At 39.8% G+C, this 21286-nt stretch overlaps 1 protein-coding gene across 4 annotated transcripts in view; it reads right to left on the reverse strand.

Annotated features, from left to right (window-relative positions):
• The window catches only part of HECW2 (HECT, C2 and WW domain containing E3 ubiquitin protein ligase 2), a 369305-nt gene that overhangs the window by 317107 nt on the left and 30912 nt on the right, over positions 1-21286 (reverse strand). The window contains exon 1 of one of the 4 annotated variants that reach the window (XM_027054219.2): positions 8990-9542. The exons of the other annotated variants lie outside the window; for them this stretch is intronic. The gene's annotated coding sequence lies outside the window, so the exon portion shown is untranslated. Of the gene's footprint in view, positions 1-8989; positions 9543-21286 lie in introns of those variants that run through there. 4 annotated transcript variants of the gene reach the window in all.

Genomic DNA, 21286 nt, shown 5'->3' on the forward strand with positions numbered 1-21286 from the left:
CTGAACTTTAATAACAGGAATTCAAATAAACTGTTATTTAAATATGTATTACATATGCATTTCAAAGACATTTTATTATTATTAAAAGGGAGTCAAGGTAGAATCTAGTCCTACCACTAATTCTCTTTGTGATCCTGGGTAAGTTACAACTTACTTACACCTCATTTTTCTATCTGTTAAATAGGACTAATAATCCATCATGCCAGGCTCAAAAGTCTATAAGGATAAAAATTAATAAGGAAGTATGCCAGAAAAAATTAAAAAAAAATAGTAAGAGTTTTTATGAATATATGGACAGATACTTCATCTGTGTTCTCTTTCTCTTTCTCTGAGGACTGGAATCCAGATGTAATGATCCAACTTTAATCATGAAGATGAACACTCTACTTGGGGATGGTGTAACAACTTGGGAAGTACCTGAAAGATTACGAAGAGCAACAATGTCCAGCCACCTGGTCCAGTCACATTGGAACTGTCACATAAAAAATAAACATCTCTGTTCTCTTGGCCACTGGGTTTCTTTGTTACAGCAGCCTACCCAAACTAATACAGTTATTAAGACGTAAGCACACATGAATCTGTGCAAATCAAATCTCATTTACAGACCTGTTTTGCTTGGTCATTACAATGTTGGTCTACACAGTACTTTGTATGTTTGCTTAATTTTTACTTAGTTGTCAACATTCAAAATCCGAAGATTTCAGGGGCACCTGGGTGACTCAGTCGGTTGAGCATCTGACTTCAGTTCAGGTCATGATCTCGCGGTTTGTGAGTTCAAGCCCCACACTGGACTCACTGCTGTCAGCACACAGCCCACTTCAGATCCTCTGTCCCCCTCTCTCTGTCCCTCCCCTGCTTGTCCTCTCTCAAAAATAAATAAAACATTTTTTAAAAATCAGAAGATTTCATATAACAACCCAAGATAAAAGGGGAAAAAATTAGATCTGGCAACAATGAATTTTTATTTATAAATGACAACGCTTGGCTGGAACTGAGGATATCTGGCCCCTTTGGAGACAGCATGTGCTATCCAGTTCTCCATAACCTCCCAACATTACAATAGGTCTGCTTTATTTCTTTCGTTTTCCTATTCTTAGGCCATAGTGAACACTTGATTTGCAAACCCTCATCAAAATAAATTTGTGGACATTCAAAATTCTTGGAATTCATATAATTTTATGAATTTCAGCCCTGGAAAGCAATAGATTAAAATAGCTCATCTCTGCCAAACTCTTACTCCACGAAGTTCTGCCTATTAACTACATTATGGCTAACAGATAACCATCCCTTATCACCATATCCTTATCACCATATCCTTTCTCATCTGGATTACAGCAATAGCCCCACTGGCCCCCCAGCCTTACATCTTGCCCACCCATTCATTCATGGCATTAAAACGAGAGCCACCTTTCTAAATTATAAATTTAATTCCCTTCTTTCCAATGGCTTCATATTTGCCTTTAGATAAATCCTAAACTTCTTAAAATATAGTGAGATGGTGATATATGTGTGTGTGTATATAATATATAATATATAATATATAACATATAACATATAACATATAATACATATAATATACAATATACAATATATAATATATATATAAATTAACATGAGACAATTAGTTCACAGTTAAAGTTCCCTAATCAAGAGTTCACTCCTGCTAGCATTGCAAACACCCTATTCAGGGATCCATCCTCTAGAAGCTGCTGTTCTATGGGAGGAAAGTAAACTTGTTTTGTTTGAGTTATTGTAATTTGTGGTCTCTGTGTTGCTGCACCTTAAATTATACCCTATCCAATACTATACCCAGTGATTTTTAGTTCCTTAAATCTCCGATATTCCCTCTTGCCATGGGTTCTCTGCACATGTTCTTCCCTCTGCCTGGAACTCTCCCACCTCCTAACTTGCATCTTGCCAACTTCTACTTCAGTTCTCACCTCCATGGAGAAATTATCCCTAACCTTAAGTCTGGGCTCCATTCCCCTTGATATGTATTCCAATAGCAGACTTCTTTCTGACTTTCAGTTATCACTTTAGACACCAATGGTTCATTAATTGTATAAAAGACGCTTGAAATAGTTTTTCACTGGTAAGTGAATGATAAAGATAAAAAGAATCTAAGTTCCTTTAGAAATAGAGTTGCCTAACCAACCTGGCTTGTCGACCAATTCCAGACAACTTCATGGGAGGAAATAAATTTGTCTTATTTGAGCTACTATAATTTGGGATGACTTTGTTACAGCAGCTAAGCTTGTACCTTAACAGATGCACTTACCATATTCAATGGTTTTCAGGTCTGTGAAGAGACCATGTCCTTCTCACCTCTGAGTCCTTGTACATGCAAGGGCTATGACTGGAATACTCTACCATTTTCCACCATTAATGTAGCTATTAGCCTCCAAATCACAGCTTAAAGATTATCTTGGACAAATCTTCCCTAACCTTGAGGATCCATTAGATCCAACAGAAGATCCTGCACCCCCACCACCATTATCTCAACATATTTTACTACCCTTTGTTTTGTAATAGTCTCTTTCCTTCAACACACTATAAGCTCTTTGCAGACAGAGGCCACTTCTCACTCATCTACTGCTGCATTGGCAGCACCCTGTGGATCTGGCACCTAACATATGATCTGGGGCACAAACCTCCATCTTGACCACAATGCCATCTCAACAGATCTTGTCAATTACCTTACTACAATCTAGAAATATCTCCATATTTTGTTTTATTTTACCTCTAGAAACACTAATAAGGAGAAGGAAAGGGAAGAGGACAAAAGGCGGGGGGAGGGCGGGGAAGAAGAAGAGATTAGTATGGCATAATTTGGCATGGTTTAGTGAACCTTTCAGTCTATGTTGCTTCCGAAAACACTTTGTTAAGAAAATATATTCAAAATATTTGGGGGTTGAAGACAGTTAGATAGCATATAGTTTCTTTAGCTGTAATTTTTTTCAAGCCCATAGCATATAATTTATGTGGTATGGAGACCAACTAGGTGCCTTCTTACTATGTCTTTCTTCATCTTGGATAGAACTTCAATTGCATCTTAACCATGTTTGTTTGAAGACTAAGACAGGTGCTTAGCTAGTATGTTTTCTCTTCTGGAAGCCAGGGATTTGGCAGCTGATCTTCCAGTAAACAAATAAATTATAATATTGCAAAAATGTCCAAACTTTAGTCACCTTATCCTTTGTAGAGAAACCAAGAAAGACCCCCAAGTTAGTTGGGAATTAGCAACCAGTGACCTCTATCTACTTCCAAAGCCATGATGCTGGGAGACAAATGTCTGTCATTGATGTGGGACATTCTAGAGCCCCTTTCATATTTTGAAGCAGCCTCAACCACCATAGATGAACTTTGTCCTTTAATTATTTTGAATCACAACAGCCAAGAGACAACTTGCCTTTTCTTTCCCTTACCTTGTATTTCACTTCCCTTTCCATACTCCTGCTTTCCCCTTCAATTTTAAGGTTGTAAGACAGAGAAGCTCCTATTCTTTAATCTCAGCAAAATTATCTGTTCTCTTGTCCATAGCACAAGAAAAGGAATATACAGATGTAATTTCATTCTTGATCTTCCTTTAACAATGTGTTTAATTAGGCAAGTGCCTCTGTTACTGTCACCTTAAACTAGACTGACTTTTTTCTGGCTCAGCTTACCTCACTATAAAACAGTATGAGGTCAACGCTAGATTGCAGAATTTAATTAAATGCCTAAGATGAAAGCTTTATAACACCTCCAATTCTTGTTTTGCATCAAGAACAAGAAACCAAATTTTGCTTGAGGCGAAAATATAATACTAGCCTTGTAAAAAAGGATTACTGTACATAATTTAGAACCTCATTTTTGATAGCAGTTATCAGCAAAGGCTGAGTATTTTTTTTATATAACTGCACTCTGATTTACTATTGCACACAATTCCCAGAATTCTGATTTCAGTTGTTTTTACTGTTAATATGAGTCTGCTAAAAGGTCCCAATTTTGTGTCCTAAACTAAATGAGATCAGCCAATTGGAAAGTAGTATGTATAAATTTTAATATCCAGCTATTTATAGTCCTATTTCCCAGATGTGTTGCCTGACCACAGGAAAGGTTCAGTCTGGCTGTAAATGAGTCTTCAGTATATGTCAGTACCTCCTGTCCTTGTGCAGCAAAAAATCTTTACTCTGCTTTGTTCTTAAATTATGTAGCTCTTCCCTGCCACACACACTAGGCCGCTCATATGTCAGCATTAATACACAGGAATCAATTATTAGCAGCAACATGCTCTGAGATCTCAACTCAGTGAGTTCAGTGAAACATCAGAGGGAATGTGTTACTTTTTTCCTCTTTAAATAATACATACCTGAGGACCACAGAAGAATCTTTTCAGCCTTGGAAATGAAAACGGGGGTTGAAATGATAGTTAAATCCTCTTCTCTTCTGCCTCACTCCACCACCCATAAATATCAGATGAGAGGCTGCATATTCTGGTGAATGTAGGCCAGCTGCTGTGACGCAGGAGGGAGATTTGGGGCTTTGAGATATAAATTTTTCAAAGAACTAAAAGTAGCTCCCAAGAACCTGCTTAACACAACCGCCTGCCTGAGCCTCAGCATTTCCACCACCAGTCTCTACTGGGGAACAAGATGGGCCTCATCTGCCTCCTCTCATGGTTTCACCACACCGGACAGGGTTAACGAGACCAACACAACACTTTTATGCTTTTCTTGCCACAGTGTGTGTGAGGGCAAAGCATCTTGCTACAAGCCTCATATACTGAAATCATATCCCATTTCAATTGCCCCACAGCTCCCCACATCTAAATGGGGAAATTTTTAAATAGCAAACACTAAATGAGCATAGCAGCTAACTCCTCAACTAACTAGTCTTCTCCACAATGCGCACAACAAAATGACTAGGAAGAAAACAAATTGTCGACATAACTCTTCTTCAACTGCTAAAAAAGCTAGCCCCTAAAAAGCCATATTTAAAGCTTCAAGCCTCATTTCTCACAGCACTCCCAAAAGAGGGAAAACAGATTTCCCAGTCTGTGAAAATCAGTGTTGCTTTCAGAAAGTTGGTAACGACTCCAAATGCAGAAACTCAAAATCAGGATCATACTAAAATAGATGTGGTTGGTCCTTACCACCAATGTGAGACATACAGACTGCTCACCATGCTGGCTTTGTTACTTCTTAAGGGCTGCTTCCAACATAATGCATAAGAAAGGATGCTAGTCCAAATACATCAATGTTTAGAAATTTTATACTGTTCCACATCACATTTACATGCCATAGGCAGTTTGGGTGAGTCTGATGTAATGCCTTGCATAATGTATTGAAAGATAATGAGATTGGCTAAGGCAAACTACAAGACAATTAATTAAAAGCCTTATCCTCTTACCATATAGTTTTTTAGGTCTGTCTGTGGCAAAGTCAACCCTAAACGTATACATAATAGTCCTGGCTAGTCTTACCCACCCCCCACCTCACCCATCCCTAAACTATTAACAGTCACTTTGGAAATGCAGAGGTGAGAGGAGTTCAAAAGCAGCAAAAGTCAGAGAAAGCAGAAAGAGCTTACAGACCTCTTTTGTGTTGTCCCTTCACTTCTGTTCAGAATGTCTGAAATTGCTCACTTCATTATGATACATTGCCTCAGATGTCACCAATTAAAGATATGAGTCAACAAGCATTATTTGTTTAAAAAAAATCCAACCACCTTCAGGGGAATCATTATACTATGAAGAATTTAATCAGATCGCTTTCTATCCTAACATTTATCAGAGAACAGCTACAGAGGAAAGAAAAGGATGACAGAGGCCTAATAATCTGGGAGCACTTTAGAACAACCTGGAAAGGTAAAGTGGGCTCTTAGGAACCATACAGCATCCTAAAAACTCAAACTCTCTTTTTCTAAATGACCAATGTTGGATATGGAGGACACACTTAATAAGCTGGCGAGTAACCTGATATGAGAACCCTCCGATGCTCTGCTAGAATATTCACGGACCCTCTAGCTTTGTCCACTTCTGAGTTCATTAGTTTTCTTGGTTCACCTCGGTGCACGGTTTGCCACTCTAAACTACGACAGCTGTGGCAGCATCTTGCATAAGGGACTACTGTAGGGGCCACAGGATCACATAAGAGAGCTGAAGTAGAAAAATCAGAAATGTCCATGGGCATTTGCTTTCCAGATTATATGTCTAAAGCCCATAAATCTTAAAAGCTGGCATGCTCAGCCTCACAAAAGACCTCCTATCTCCATCAACTTCTAGAATTGTCCCAATGATAAGCAGAAAGAGAAGCAAAAAGTATATAATAATTTCTTGAAAAACTTTAGCCTTGCTATTTGGTGCCTAGACCCCCTTCTAGGACTCACTTCCAGCCTGAATGGGAAAAGGAGATTATAAATTCCAAAAAGTTACAGGGCAAATGATCTTCAGACAGTATGTCATCCAATTTTCTGGACTAGAAGCTGAGAGCTATGGGGCCAGTCACCCTCCATATTAATCTGCCAAATGGCCAATGCACTCCATGAATAAACTAATAAGCATTGATCCACCTAGTTAGAAGTCCTGACTTCTTTTTTTTTTTTTAGATTTATTTATTTGGAGAGAGAAATAGAAAGCACAAGTGGGGGAGGGACAGAGACAGAAGAAAAGAGAGAGAATCCCAAACAGGCTCTTCATGGAGCCCAATGCAGGGCTTGAACCCACGAACCATGAGACCATGACCTGAGCCAAAGCCAAGAGTTAGACGCTTAACCAGCTGAGTCACCCAGGCACCCCAGAAGTCCTGACTTCAGTGGGTCTTTGATGGCTACATCAGTGGTGGTGTTGGGTGAAAGGCAGCAGCAGCCACAAGTGAATAAGCCAGAGCTCCCCACACATCAGCCATCTCCTGTGTGTGGGATGCATCATTCACCTCAGAGCTCCATCACCTGACTTCAAATACAGAAGCCAAGAAAGGTGGATCTAGTGGAAGAAAAGGAGTGGGCAAAAAGTCATTCCTATACTAGGAAGAAGAAGGAAAACTGTTCTCTGTCCTCCCTCCATATCACAAGCCTCCTGCTCCTGGGAAACAATTCAGTTACCATATAAAGTGAATTAAGCTTCATGGAAGAACCTGAACACCCTAACACTATGAGAGTTTCCGGTAGACATAAACAAAAACAAAAAGCAAAAAAGTGTATTGGGAAAAACTGTTTACAATTTGAGAATGTGCTGTATATGTATATGGGACCAAGATGAGAAGGCAGAAGAATGAAAGCCTCTGACTTGTAACTATAGAGATCAAACCAACCGATGGTTACCAGAGGAGAGGTAGGTGGGGGGATGAGTGAAATAGGCAAAGGGGATTAAAGAGTACACTTATCATGATGAGCACTGAGTAATGTATGAAATTGTTGAATTTCTGTTGAAACTAACAGAACGCTGTATGTTAACTATATTGGAATTGAAATAAAAACTTAAAAAAAAAACGAATGAATGAAAGCCTCTGGATAGAAGGCAGTAGAGCCAAGAGGAACTCAAATATCCAATCTAGAGACCAGGTAGCTATATCCAAAGGTTTATAATTCAGCTGAAGCCAAGGATGGGGAGATGCAGAGCTCTTGACTGCCAGGCAGACCAGTCAGGGCACAGATGATTGTAAATATGAAAATACTTCTCGTAAAACCAGGGACAACATGAACCAGGGCAGAGAACAGACCAGGCTGAGGTGTGACCGAAGAGCGCTCAGTAGAAAGACTCAAGAGTCTAACAGAGACTGTCGAGAATGGCAATTGTTTCTCTACCTTTTTGAGACCATTCCCCTGTATCCTCCTCACCCTCTTCCACAAAGTGATTTGTCCTTAGTGTAGCTCAATTACTTGTGATTAAGACAAATAAGGGAAATGAGAAAGGCGCCAGTAGCTGTCAAATCTTAAAGTATCTATGAATACTTGGAAAGTTTGTTTAATTAAGAATCCTAAGCCCCACCCCAAGAAATTCTAATACAGGCAGTTCCGGACCACAATTTGGCAAACACTGAACGACAGAGAGGGCAATAAAAAGGCTAATTTTCCAGCCAGCCCAGCAGCTCCAGATTTGTTTTGACAGCATAAAAGGTACCCTGCACCCTCCACAATCCTCAGAGAGGTTACTGCAAAGGGGTTCTAAAAACCTTGCCCACATTACACTTATGGGAGAGTTAGGGCTCCAATTTAGAATACTCTTCTATCACGGCAGTACCTCAGAGGCCAGTTAATCACAAACTTAGCCAGTGCCCCTACATGCCTACTCATGATTTTTGTTTCTTTTCTTTTTTATTTTTTTTTTTAATTTTTTTAACATTTATTTATTTTTTGAGAGAGACAGAGTGCAAATGGGGGAAGGGCAGAGAGAGAGGGAGACAAAGAATCCGAAGCAGGCTCCCGGCTCTGATCTGTCAGCACAGAACCCGAGGCGAGGCTCGAACTCACAGACCGCGAGATCATGACCTGAGCTGAAGTCAGACCCTTAACCAACTTAGCCACCCAGGCATCCCAGGATTTTTGGTTTCTTTTAAAAAAACAAAGATTTGTCTTGTTGAAAACTCTGCATCTGTAAAACTATGCAAAGGTATCATAAGCCAACATGTTCTGACACTTTTGGTTTTGCTTGTATAAGGTTTTGTCCCAGGTACCTTTATTTTTACATGAAAGACAATCCTGGTGATATGAGAGGAAACAGAGGCCAGCTTGCTGGCTGCTCGTCAAAACTTACCAGAAATAGGGGCGCCTGGGTGGCTCAGTAGGTTAACCGTCGACGTCGGCTCAGGTCGTGATCTCACGGGTCATGAGTTAGAGCCCCGCGTCGGGCTCTGTGCTGACAGGTAAGAGCCTGGAGCCTGCCTCGGATTCTGTTTCCCCCTCTCTCTCTGCCCCTCCCCACTCACGCTCTGTCTCTTCTCTGTCTCTCAAAAATGAATAAACGATGAAAAAAATAAAAAATTTAAAAATTAAAAAAAAAAAAACTTACCAGAAATAAAAGCTTAGTAACGTGCAAGGAAACCAGCTGTTGCCTCCATACCAAATCAGCCCGCTGCCATGGCAGTCTCCTTGGAGCTGAAACACACTTTGAAGGTAGGAAAAAATATCTCAGAACAAAGAAAACAAGTCCTTCCAACAGTGAGAAGTGGTAGTCTGCAAAGAAAGAGTCTATTTAATTTTTCAGTCCTAAAAGCAAGTAACTATTGCCCAAATGGCATGGAAAAGTGGCAGAAGTGCAGAAGTATCCTAGAGCCTTAAGCTGAGACTAAAGGTGGGTTGGAAGAGAAATTCTGGACACTCCTGAGTTCTTGTCTGAGAAACTCAACCACTGTAGGATCTTGGGTGAATCACTGAACCCCTGAGGCTCATTTTACAAATGTGTCCAATGGGGATAATATCCCCCACCATCTCTCCTCACAGGAAGTGGTAAGGTTTGAACGACAGAAAACATGGAAGAGCTTTCCATAAAATACTAGTTAATAAGCAAATATTTGTACACATTTTTATCACCATGATTGCTACTCTGCTGTTCCTTTAAGGCTTTTAAAAATTGAAAGAGCAAGTCGTGGCTGTATCCATTAAAGACCTATTCGTTAATCTTTTTTTTTAATGTTTATTTTTGAGAGACAGAGCCAGAGTGGGGGAGGGGCAGAGAGAGAGGGAGACACAGAGTCTGAAGCAGGCTCCAGGCTCTGAGCTGTCAGCACGGAGCCCGACGCGGGGCTTAAACTCACAGGCCATGAGATCATGACCTCAGCCAAGGTCGAATGCTTCACCGACTGAGCCACCCAGGTGCCCCCTCATTAATTTATTTTAAAGTTACTGTGCTATGGGACACCTGGGTGGCTCAGTTGGTTGAGCATCCAACTCTTGATTTTGGTTTGGATCAGGATCCCAGTGCTGTCGGATGGAGCCCCACATCAGGCTTCGTGCTGAGCGTGGGGCCTGCTTGAGATTATCTCTGTTGTCAGCACAGAGCCAGTTTTAGACCCTCTGTTTCCCTCTCTCTCTCTGACCCTCCCCCACCTCTCTCTCTCAAAACTAAAAATAAACACTAAAAAAAAAAAAAAATCCTCTCCCTCTGTCCCTCTCCCCCACTCATGCTCTCTCTCTCTAAAAAACAAAACAAAAAAAGTTACTATGCTAAAGAAATCTGTTAATATCAATGAAACTGATCAGTATTTGGTAATCAAGTATAGGAGAGGAATGTATTTGTGCCTAACAAGTCTAAATCTCTGAATCTTTTTTTTTATTATTATTTATTTATTTTTATTCTCACATTAGATAACATACAGTGTAGTCTTGGCTTCAGGAATAGAATCTAGTAAAAAGTCTAAATCTCAGATACTATCTTCTATTACCCATTTTTTTCCTAAAACAAAGAAATCACTATGAGGATGTACAATATTTTTAATCATTTCACTTTTTCCATGGAATGATCACACAAATGACTGGTCATCCTATTTACACGACAGAGAATACGAGTAGTAGCAGCAACTAGAAAGAAAAAAAACATGGCAATTTAGCATTGCAGCAAGAAGACTGTACATAAAACTATCCTCAGCTCATCTGTCCTCTTCTATCCATCAGTATCTTTATCTTAAAAAACTCTCTTACCTTGGGTGCCTGGATGGCTCAGTTGGTTAAGCATTTAACTCTTGATTTCAGCTTGGGTCATGATCTCATGGTTCATGGGATCAAGCCCTGTGTAGGGCTCTGCACTGGTGGCACAGAACCTGCTTGGGATTCTTTCTCTCCCTCTCTCTCTGCCCCTCCTGAGTGATGTTCCCAGAAGCCCCTGGGAGGCTGCCCTCCAGGCTGCCTCTGCACCTTTGTTCCCACCAGCTGAGTCATGTGCCCACCAAAGCCAATTGTGTTTGTTCCCAGACCTGTTTATGCCAACTCTACTTGTTATTGTTAATTATATAATTGAATTAAATATTATATAAATCCCAGAAATTTGAGAGCAAAAAGAAAGAGTGGTAGTAACTATGGAAACCAAGTTAAATGCTTTAGAAAGATCTGCCTAAATTTTTAGGCAAGCACCTAAAAATATTTCTGTCAAATTAAGAATGAGTAAAGGATTGGAGGAAATCTTAAAATTCTAGAATTCTTGACTCAGACTGCTTCACAAGTCTGCATACTTTCCCTACTGAAGAGGTTGGAACGGCAAAGCATGGAAGAGGCAGTATGGGTGCAGCTCACACAAGAAAGCCCATGAGGAACCCCCATGAGCAGATAAAGACTCAGAGAGAACACCTCAGTACCTCAGTCTTCTCAAAAGACTGGTGAGTGTGCACAGAAATTTTTTAATCTCTTTTTGACTCTGTTTTAACTGACTCCACATATTTAAAGACCCCAATAATAAAACATTTTTTAAAAAAACACCTTTTGGCTTTTATTCCAAAAATACAAGTGTCAAAAACCAGGGGGAAGAGTCTTTTTTTATTTAGTGTTTATTTATTTGGGGAGAGAGAGATTTTATCTCAATGTTTTGCAGATAGATGGAGGAAAAGCCGGCCAAATTGAAAAGAACTTGAATGAAATACAAACACGAAACTACAAATTAAAGGAAAGCACAGGACACAAAGAAGAGCAAGAGAAAGGCATGGAACTAAAACCACACTGGACAGAGAAAAGGCTAACCCAATACTCTGAAACACCAGAACTGGTGAAATGAAAAATAAACGAGAAAATTAAGCAGAAGTCAGAACTTGGCTCTTGAAAAACTACCTCCTGATGAAAGAAACTGCTCATAATGTGATTTTTAGGCATTTTATTTCATCCATAATTTTAGGAAAAGTAATACATATACATCATACAATATTCAGACAATTAATGAGTAAATAATGAAAACCAAGTCTCCCTCACACACTTTTCCTTCAGCCACCCGTTCGCCCCCAGAGGCAACTACTGTTACTAGCTTCTGTTTCCTTCCAGGGACAGTACATGCATACAAGCATGGATATATTTAAATAATAATATAATCTTAAGCATTAAACTTGGGATAGACAGATACAGGTATTTCTAATAGATCAATGTATAAGTCTCCCAGAAAGTCTCAATCCACTGTTGCAAAATTACCTCACAATTCCACAGGTACCATTTTTGGGAAATGAATTCCATCCAAAGTTCTATTTTCAAAGTGTAAAAATAGGGATGGTGCTACTTCTCAAAAAGCAAGTCAAGTCAGAGGTCTCTAAGAGTATTTACATTAAATACAAAGCTGGCTAGATGACAGATCTGATCTGTTAGGGCAATTCACCTCTTCGTGATGCCATGGCCTTTTTAAAAACTGGCATACCACACATACAATGTGGTAATCGGTGTGGGAATTCAAAAGGGAAAAGCAAGCGGGAACAGTAAAGTAGAGGAGACTCCTATGGGTCTCATACCTCAGGCTTTTCTTGCTCAAGTCCAGACTTTGCATCACCCGTCTCTGGAAGGCTTTGGAACCTGATTAGTTGTTCAGAGCAGACCCTTCTCTCAGGCAAATTCACCTTATTGTAACTCATAAGATCTATGGGTATGTATGGGGGCGGGGGGGGGGGGGCGTTGGGTGTGTATGTATGTAAACACATACACTTACAGAATGCCAAAGTATTCATTTACAGGGAGAACTCTGTCAAGGAACCATAAACACTCAACATGGAGGCAAGTGCATTTTCTTTCTGTGGGCACATACATGAAAATCAAATAACCGAACTACAGAAAAACTGCCATTTCCACCTATCCAAATCCATTCCTCTTTATTCTGATTACAGAATTTCATTTCTGAGAACTATTCATTCCCCATTAACAGAACTTATGGTTTAGATGGTTGGGTGGGCACATGTCCCAGGAGTGGCCAGTCCCAGAGCTGAACCTGTCCCAGTAGTTGACAGGATTGTTAAACTGTGAGCAGGGAGATGCAGAAAGCCCCCTCAAAATGAGAGAGCTTTGACTGAAAATGAAAATGAAGGCAAGAGATGGAGAGAGACGTTGCTTCATAATACCATTTAACACTGAAGTCAAGCCATGCCTGAGACCAGGATACCCAATGAACTTTTCACTTATGAGAGAAAATAAACTCCTTTCTTAACTCAATTTGAGCTGGGATTCTATCTCCTGTAAACAAAAAGAAGTCCTTTCTTCTTGTTTATATAAGTGCTTTCACAGAGAAAATGGAATTGGACTAAGGAAGGTTTATGATATGATTTGAATGCTTAATCAACATCAAAGTAGCTTAATGCATTAGTATCCACACCAAGGCAATCCAACACTCATCCTTGGGCATCCTTCTGTCCTTCAACATCTGACCAGTGCCACTTGCACAGACACACTGTTTCTTAAACCATGCTCATTATGTTCAATCCGCCTGGCAAGCCTGTCTCTGCTCCATTTAACCAGCTCTCAGAGGGCAATCACATATCCCTTGTTCCCAAGTTCTTATGGGGATGCATCACTGGATCCCAAGTACCAAGAATAATCGAAAACCACTTAATAGATTAAATTCTATGGCACCCAAGAGAACTCGTAACGCATTCAAATTAAATGTTATGAATTTCTTCCAGTGAATTCTAGCATCAAAAAATCATTCACTGTAGCAAAATGACATACTCAACAGTTTCCGACTATGGGAATATATCAATGATATTTTCACTAAGGTGAACACATAGCTCTGATACTTTAAGGTCGGTTCTTTAAACCCACATTATTTCGATTACAAGGAGTTGTTTACGCTCACTCCAATTTGTAGGACAAGACAAAAGTATACATCTTTGTAAGCTAAGCTCCAATTGGAGCACCTGTTAGGCAAATAATGGCTGCAGTGTACCACTTTTTTCCTCCTTTCAGACACAAATCCTGTGTGTGGTTACATTCTTTGAGTGCCTCCCCCAGCACTACTTCCCAGCCCCTTGTCCCAATTAACCCACGCCATGGAGAGAAGCAAACAGTTTCTCCCTCCTCAAACCATTATCATCATTTGCTTCTGTGTCGCCCCCACTAGACTCAGCTCCTTGGATGACTTGATCACCAGTCTAGCACAGTGTCTGGCAGACACTTTAAACATCAGTTGTGTGGATTTCACTACATTTGTCGACAACTTACCAGAATATCTGGTCTGTGACCTTTATGTCACTGTTCAGTTTCAAGCATCAAGGAAAGTACTGGAGAGGAGTCTTAGAAACTTGGTGTCTGCCCTCCCTCCAAGAACAAGGGGTCCCGAAACAGGTTCTTCTGAACAAATTTTCAACCTTTGTAAAATATATCCTGCAACCCTGGCTACAGCTCTCTGGCCGAGGGGTTGGTGCTTGACCTAAACGTGTCAGATAGAGACTGGACACGAGGAAGGCCACTGGCCTCCAAGGTGGCCAGGCATGAGAGCTGAACCCCAGGAGGGACAAAGTGTACTGAATAGTGATGAAGCAACTCGGTAAGATCCCTTCTCAGAGTGTGTGAATGCAATTCTGACAGAGAAAGCTGTCAGAGAATAGCACAGAAAAAAAAAATCAAGAGAAAGTAAAAGCTGAAACTCTAAAGCAAGAAAAGCCAAGAATAATTCAAACCTTGAGGTCTGTAGGGGGAAGGAAGCATTTAAGACTACAGAGAAGACACAGCAAGAAGCTGAGACAAGTATCAGGAAAGAACTCCAGCCACTATAATGTGATCTCAAATTTCCTTTACAATACAACATGAGGTCAGTGGATGAAAAGGCCACATTAAGAGACAGCTACTGTAAGTTTTTCAGTTATCTTTACCTCTACTAAAGAGCTGAGGTTGTCAATTATCAAAATGGACATTAGAAGTAGGCTTTTATTGTTGAAATCAGAGACATTTAAGACTTCTGAGTTGGCAGGTTGCCTGGGTGGCTCAGTCAGTTAAGCGTCTGGCTCTTGATTTCAGCTCAGGTTATGATCTCATGATTCGGGAGTTCGAGCCCCATGTCGGGCTCTGCACTGTCAGCACAGAGCCTGCTTGGGATTCTCTCTCCCTCTCTCTCTGCTCCTCCCCCCCGCACATGCACAAGTGCATGTGATCTCGCTCTCTCTCAAAATAAATAAATAAGCTTAAAAAAAGGATTGTGAGTTGGGTAGAAAAACTTCAGGGGTACCCCACCATTTCATGAAGGGGTATAATCTCACCAGGCCATTCTCAGGAACAGGCCCCAGGCTGGATTCTGCACTCAGGCACAGTTTACTTAGATGATCTTGGTTGTCCAATGCCAACTCAAAGTTTAATTGAATCCTGCCTCTACAACATTGTGATATTTGCCTCAAGTGAATCTCTTAAGCAAACCAAGGAACATCCAAAGGGCAAAAATACAGACTTTATTAAACTTATAAAATAAGTTGTAGGTGTATTTGTATGCCCTCTTACAAATGTACATTTGGCTTTCATATCTAGGGGTGGGGGAACTGGTGGGAGACCTGGAGCCCTTACCTTCCTCTAACTACTGGGATATGTTCATTGGGGCTTTAGACTCGGGTGTGATTACACAAAAACCAAAAAGTAAATGGCTTGAACAAGAGCCATATTTATATCTTAATATTTAACAGTCGAGATGTAACCAGTCCACACTGGAAAATCTTCCACTTCCAGTTAGTTCCAGATAGCTATGTCAAGTATCACCATCCCCTAGTCAGTAGGAAGGCAGAAAGAGGAATGGAGGGCACACTCCTTCCCCATTGGTCAGATTTTACCACATGATCATGCCTAGCTTCAAGGGCAGCAAGGAAATTAATCTCTACACTAGCAACCAAAGGAAAACTAAGTGAAATTATACTCTCATACATCAATTGGGGGCCTTCTTCCCTGTGCAGCTCCCATCACCTGACGAAACTTGAGTGAGATCTGTTCTCCACAGTATGTATGAGTTTACTATAAGCATGAAACTCACTGCTTAAATAACACCAATAAGAAATTCACTATGAAGTCACTACATAAAACTGACAAATGTTTACAAAAAGAGAAAAAAAAAAATAGTAAAAGACCTGAAAGATAATTAGGTAACTATTATATGAAGGAAAATCTGGATGATCTGAGAATAAACCACACCCTTGCTCCTAACCTTCTTCAATCACCTGAGAGACTCCCAAATCACATGGGAAAAGTAGCTCTCCTGCTCTGCACTGAAAAACCCACACAGGTCATTGTAATAACTAAAGGCACTGATTAAATGACAAAGTAAAATCTTCATCAGCCTTTAAATTGCACTACTTGGTTAGAGCTGCCATAACAAATACTGCAAACTGAGTGGCTTAAACAACAACTTTATCATCTCACGGAGATGGAGGCGAGTCCACAGTCCAGATGTCAGAAGGGTTGGTTCTGTGAGGGAAGGATCTAGGCCTCTTACCTTGGCTTGTAAAAATGTCTCTTCACAATGTCTTCCCTTTACGTGTGGCTGAGCTTGAAACTTCACCTTTTTAGAAGGACATCAGTCATACTGTATGAGGGCCCCCCCTTAATCACCTCATTTCAACTTGATTACTTCTGTAAAGACCCCAACTCAGAATAAGTTCACTTTCTGAGGTATCTGTGGTTAGACTTCAACATATGAATTTGCTGGGGGCAGTGGGGAGAGATTGGGGCACTACTCTGACTAAAACTTATAGTTTTTGTTCCTTACAAAAAAGGGGTTTTTTCCTTACCCAAAAAAAAAAAAAAAAAAAGCCTTTTGTGCTTTTGTGTCTACGAAGACAGATTATAACACAAGCAACTGTCTTCAGTGTTACCTCTGCATTTTCCCAGAAAAACTGAACAAGAAATGATACTCATTGCAAAGCATATTTACTAAACAACTTGATCGTTTTAGGCAATGCTATAATATTCAAGGTTGTACTGGCCCACAGACCATTTCTCACAAGATACGTGAACCAGCAGGAAAAAATGAGAGAGGGGATGGTTCAGTGGTTTGAGAGGACAGTCACTCGTCAGAGTCTAGTTGACAGATTTCAAAGGGCCTCAAAGGAAAGACAACAATGTAACTTGCTGGGCTATGCTAACAATACAGACTTGCCCAATTCTTGGGTTTTCAATGGTCAGAGACTTGCTCCTTGGTCACTTTTATTTGAGATTTACTTAACTTAATGGTCTCAGTACTCTGACCTTGCCTATCTGCTTACCTTTGTGAACGGGATTTCAGTCTGCAATATCAGGCTGATATCTGACACTAGTTTGGTTAACTCATCTACTTGTTTATGCCCCGGACCTGCAGAGCTAGACTGGCCTTCCATCGTTCACTTGTATTAGATCCTGAAACCTGCTTTTAAGTCTCCATTCAGATTTCATTCCTGGTCCTGACAAGCAGCTTTATTTTCCAATCCCAACTTAAATTCCAGTCCTAATGGCGACGTGACTCCCCTACAAATGAATCACTACTGGGAAGCTGTTTTTTTCTGTCACTCTGGATGTATCTCTGTGAAGTAGAAATGAGCTAAATAAAAAAGGAAATTAAGAAATTACAACAGATATGAAATATTCACAAAAGTTCTTTAAATAATAAAATAGCTTCTCCCTTCAAATTTATTATTAATTTTTAGTCTCTATAAAATTATTAGGAAGAAAGGGAAAGTCACTCTTATTTCTAACCCTCGAGGATAATCACTGTTAACATTTTGGCACATATCCTTCCAGTCTATTCTTTTCTACTCATAAATACATAGGTAAATAGATTTAAAAATGAGATCATGTTATAATTTTTATTATTTTGTGACTTACTTTATTGCCTTAAAAAAATATACTACAAAGACTATCTTCTGGTAACATTTTTTCTTTACATCATCACTTTTAATGGCAAAATAGAATTCCATTGTAAGAATGTACCAGACAGACAGACCTAATAGGCCTCTAAGTAAACTTTTTTGTAAAGGTATATGTTTGATGAATGAGAAGATTCCATTCTGATTTTCTGCCTTGGTAATCTGTTGCAGTTTACGACCAAATACAGTCAACTACAAGATGCTAAAGGAACCTTAATTACACCCCAAAAGATTAATGACTGAAAAGAATTTCTAATAAGATCAATAAAGATTTTAAATCCTTCATGCCTTATTGCTAGCTTCTGATTAGGATAAAATGTAAAAATGTGTCTTTTTGCCCAGTATTTTTATTGCCATTGTCTCCATACTAGAAAATTCAATGAAATCCAAATGTTCCTCCTATCTCCATCACAACAGACCAGGTAAACAGCTTTATCTGCTTAATATGTTAAGAAAGAGGCAGAGAAATGCAATGCCTTGGGGACCAAAAAAAAAAAAAAAAAAAAGTTTCACAATGAAAACAACTACAAAACACGCCCACCTCATTTTATTAGGAAGAAATACACTAACTCTTACAGCCAAGCATAGGGGCAGGAAAAACAGTAATTAGATACTATTTTTCACAAGCATTTGTAGGACACCTTAAAAGAACAAAAAGTTTCAAGCTACACAAAGTGGCAGACTATAGAAATCACAACTATTTTGAATCACTCCACTCTAGGAAGTGGAAAGACTAAGAATTTGTAGACACCACCAAGCAGAAGTTGGCTTGTTTACCACTAAAACTCTATTCCAAATGGTAATTCAGAACAAATGCTTGAATTTAATATGCTTCTTTACAAATGTGTAATTTTTCCCCAAACGATGTAAAGATGTGTTTCGCTGCTATACTATACAGTTTCAAGACATCCAGATATAGTGTCTGATAATTTTGTTTAAATGGTAAACATGATTATAAATTTCTTTTAAACTCAGATGTATAATAATTACTCCCTGATTTGTGAGAGAATCAACATGAATTGAAAATTACAGTAAATGTTGAGAAAATGTGATTTTATGTAATCATATATTCTTTCCATAAGACTTTACAGTCTGACTTCAGGATCGAAATCTTGCCGGAAACTCTCTTCCCCATGGTCATCAGTGACTTCCTTCATGCCACATGCAATACTTCTCATTCTTGAATTTTCTTTTCCTAGCATGTCTTACTGTTGAATATTGCTCTTTCTTAACATTCTCTACTTTCCAGCTTTTCTAACAATATACCATCCTAAATCACTTCTCTCCCTCTCTTCCCAATCTCTGTTAACTCAAACATTACCTAGAGCCTAGTAGGAGATGGGCACAACACTATATCCTATAGACAAAGAAGGATCAAGACGTTTCTGGTCCTTGAGGAGAGAGATGCAAGTAACTAGCATTTCAGCCCAAAATGATCAGAATTGTAAGGTATGACCAAGTTGGTGTAAGACTATCAGTGAGGGATATTTTAAGTTGTAAGTCAGAATTGAGGATTTATGGTGAAAGCAGGCTTCCTGGAGCATGTGATGCTGACCAACTAGGTTTGTGCCAGACACATTTATATTCCCCCAAAGTAGTCCTCAGGCCTCAGCTGCCTGGAAATCCTTCTAGATTTTCCCTAGGGCAGCTCTCTGGTCCACTTACATGACAACTATTTCTGACTTTCTCCATTCTCCTCAAAATTTCCAGACAGCCTCTGTTTGCCTCAGACACAGAAGATGACTTAACCTTCAACTTCAGAGAAACCAGAAATACAGTCCACTAGAAGAAAAATCTTACTATTACAAGATGAGGCATATAGTACAGAGGATGGTACAAAGGAGTTATTTTAGAGTTTCTTAAATCCCAGCTCCTAACATGATCACTTTGGTAGGCTCAGGGAAGTCCTTCCTCTCCTGTTTCCCTATGGTTCCTTATGTGTCTTCACTTGTCAACCAGAGCCCCAGGCTCATCTCCTCCTCTGCTACTGGCCAAGAGACTCCTCCCATTTGGTTCAACTAGATTTTCCTTCAGTGGAACAAGGTGGAAGAGAGAATGGCAGTGAAGGTGAAGATCCTTCCTCTGCAGAGAATCAGGAGAAACGAACTTCCAGGTCCAGCTTGAGAGTGAAGTCTCCAGGACCGCCACCCCCTCAACATAAACCTAGATCCAAAAACACCTCCAAATTTCCAACCCACCTTACCACACCTGTTCCCATTAACCTAACCTGGTCAAGGCCATAGAAGAAAAATGGCTGTGTTCCAAACCCCAGAAAGACTGGGTATGGTGGGCACAAAGGGAAGAAAATCCAATCCTTTCTCACAAGCCATTATGTTTTACTATAGCTGCTTTCTAGGAGCCAAATTTAGATACACTAGAAGCTAACAATTGTCTTTGCAAGTCATTAGAAAATAGATTTCACAGGCAAACAACAGTTCTCCAGAAACATCATTTTGTTCAAATTCTGCTCACAGTATGGATTACATGCAGTAATTATAAAACCTGCAAGAGGTTTTAGAATCCAGTTAATCAAAGTTGTGGGTTAGCCAACAAAAGTCAAAAACTTAAGTCTGTAACTCCCCTATAACCTGAAGGTACTTAGACTCTTTCAAGTTCATTCATTTCTTCAGCAAATATGTATAAGTCATGTATCACACACCCAATACAGCACTAGGCTCTGAGCACACAGTGGAGAATAAAATAAATGTGCCCACTGCTTAAAGACTACTGAGGAGACAGACAAAAAAAACAAGTAAACAAGTAAATAGAGCATTACAAATGGTAATAGGTGTTTGCATCACATCCTGCAACAAAATTATACTCCCAGGCACTACCCAATTGCCATAGTCTCCTTAGCAGAATGAAGCAGTGACCAAGAAAACATGGTAGAAAATTGCACAAAATTGTTGGTCTAGGGGACATATGCATTTAAACTCTGATTTGCAAAACAACTGTCTGGAGAAGCCTTCAGGCTGATGACTCACTAGACCAAAAGAGACTCTTACAGAGCTTTATATTTAATCAAATTGATACCCCACAGACTGCATGAGTTTTTCACCAAAGACACTATTAACTTGAGCCATCAACAATATTCAACCCATGCAAGCCTCAAAACACATTTATATGCTAGTGTCATTTTCACAAAACCAATAAGATCTCTACCGTCACTAACCTCAGGATCTCATTCAAATGACCCAGCCCCAAGTGCCACAGAAGACAAGAAGCTGTTCAGCTGGTAGGTTATCTCCCAGACATCTGAGATGTGAATAGAGAGATTTTTTTTTTAAGATTTCTGAATTACAATGACAGAAAATAAGCAACCCCTGATTTACACTCATTGGCTCGTTGACTTCTCTGTGACATTTTCAAGGTCCTGGAAATTTGACAGAAACATCTCCTAACTGACCCTCATTTGAAGCCCTGAGACCTAAATTGAAGACGGGGAGCAGGTGATCATATAGGAGAATTCCATCCCTACCAAAAAATATCTGCACTTCCCCCACTCCTTCCCTGCCCAAATCTGGGCTTTGCACAAAAAGAAA

The sequence above is a fragment of the Acinonyx jubatus genome, chromosome C1, assembly GCF_027475565.1.
Source record: "Acinonyx jubatus isolate Ajub_Pintada_27869175 chromosome C1, VMU_Ajub_asm_v1.0, whole genome shotgun sequence".
NCBI lineage: Eukaryota > Metazoa > Chordata > Mammalia > Carnivora > Felidae > Acinonyx > Acinonyx jubatus.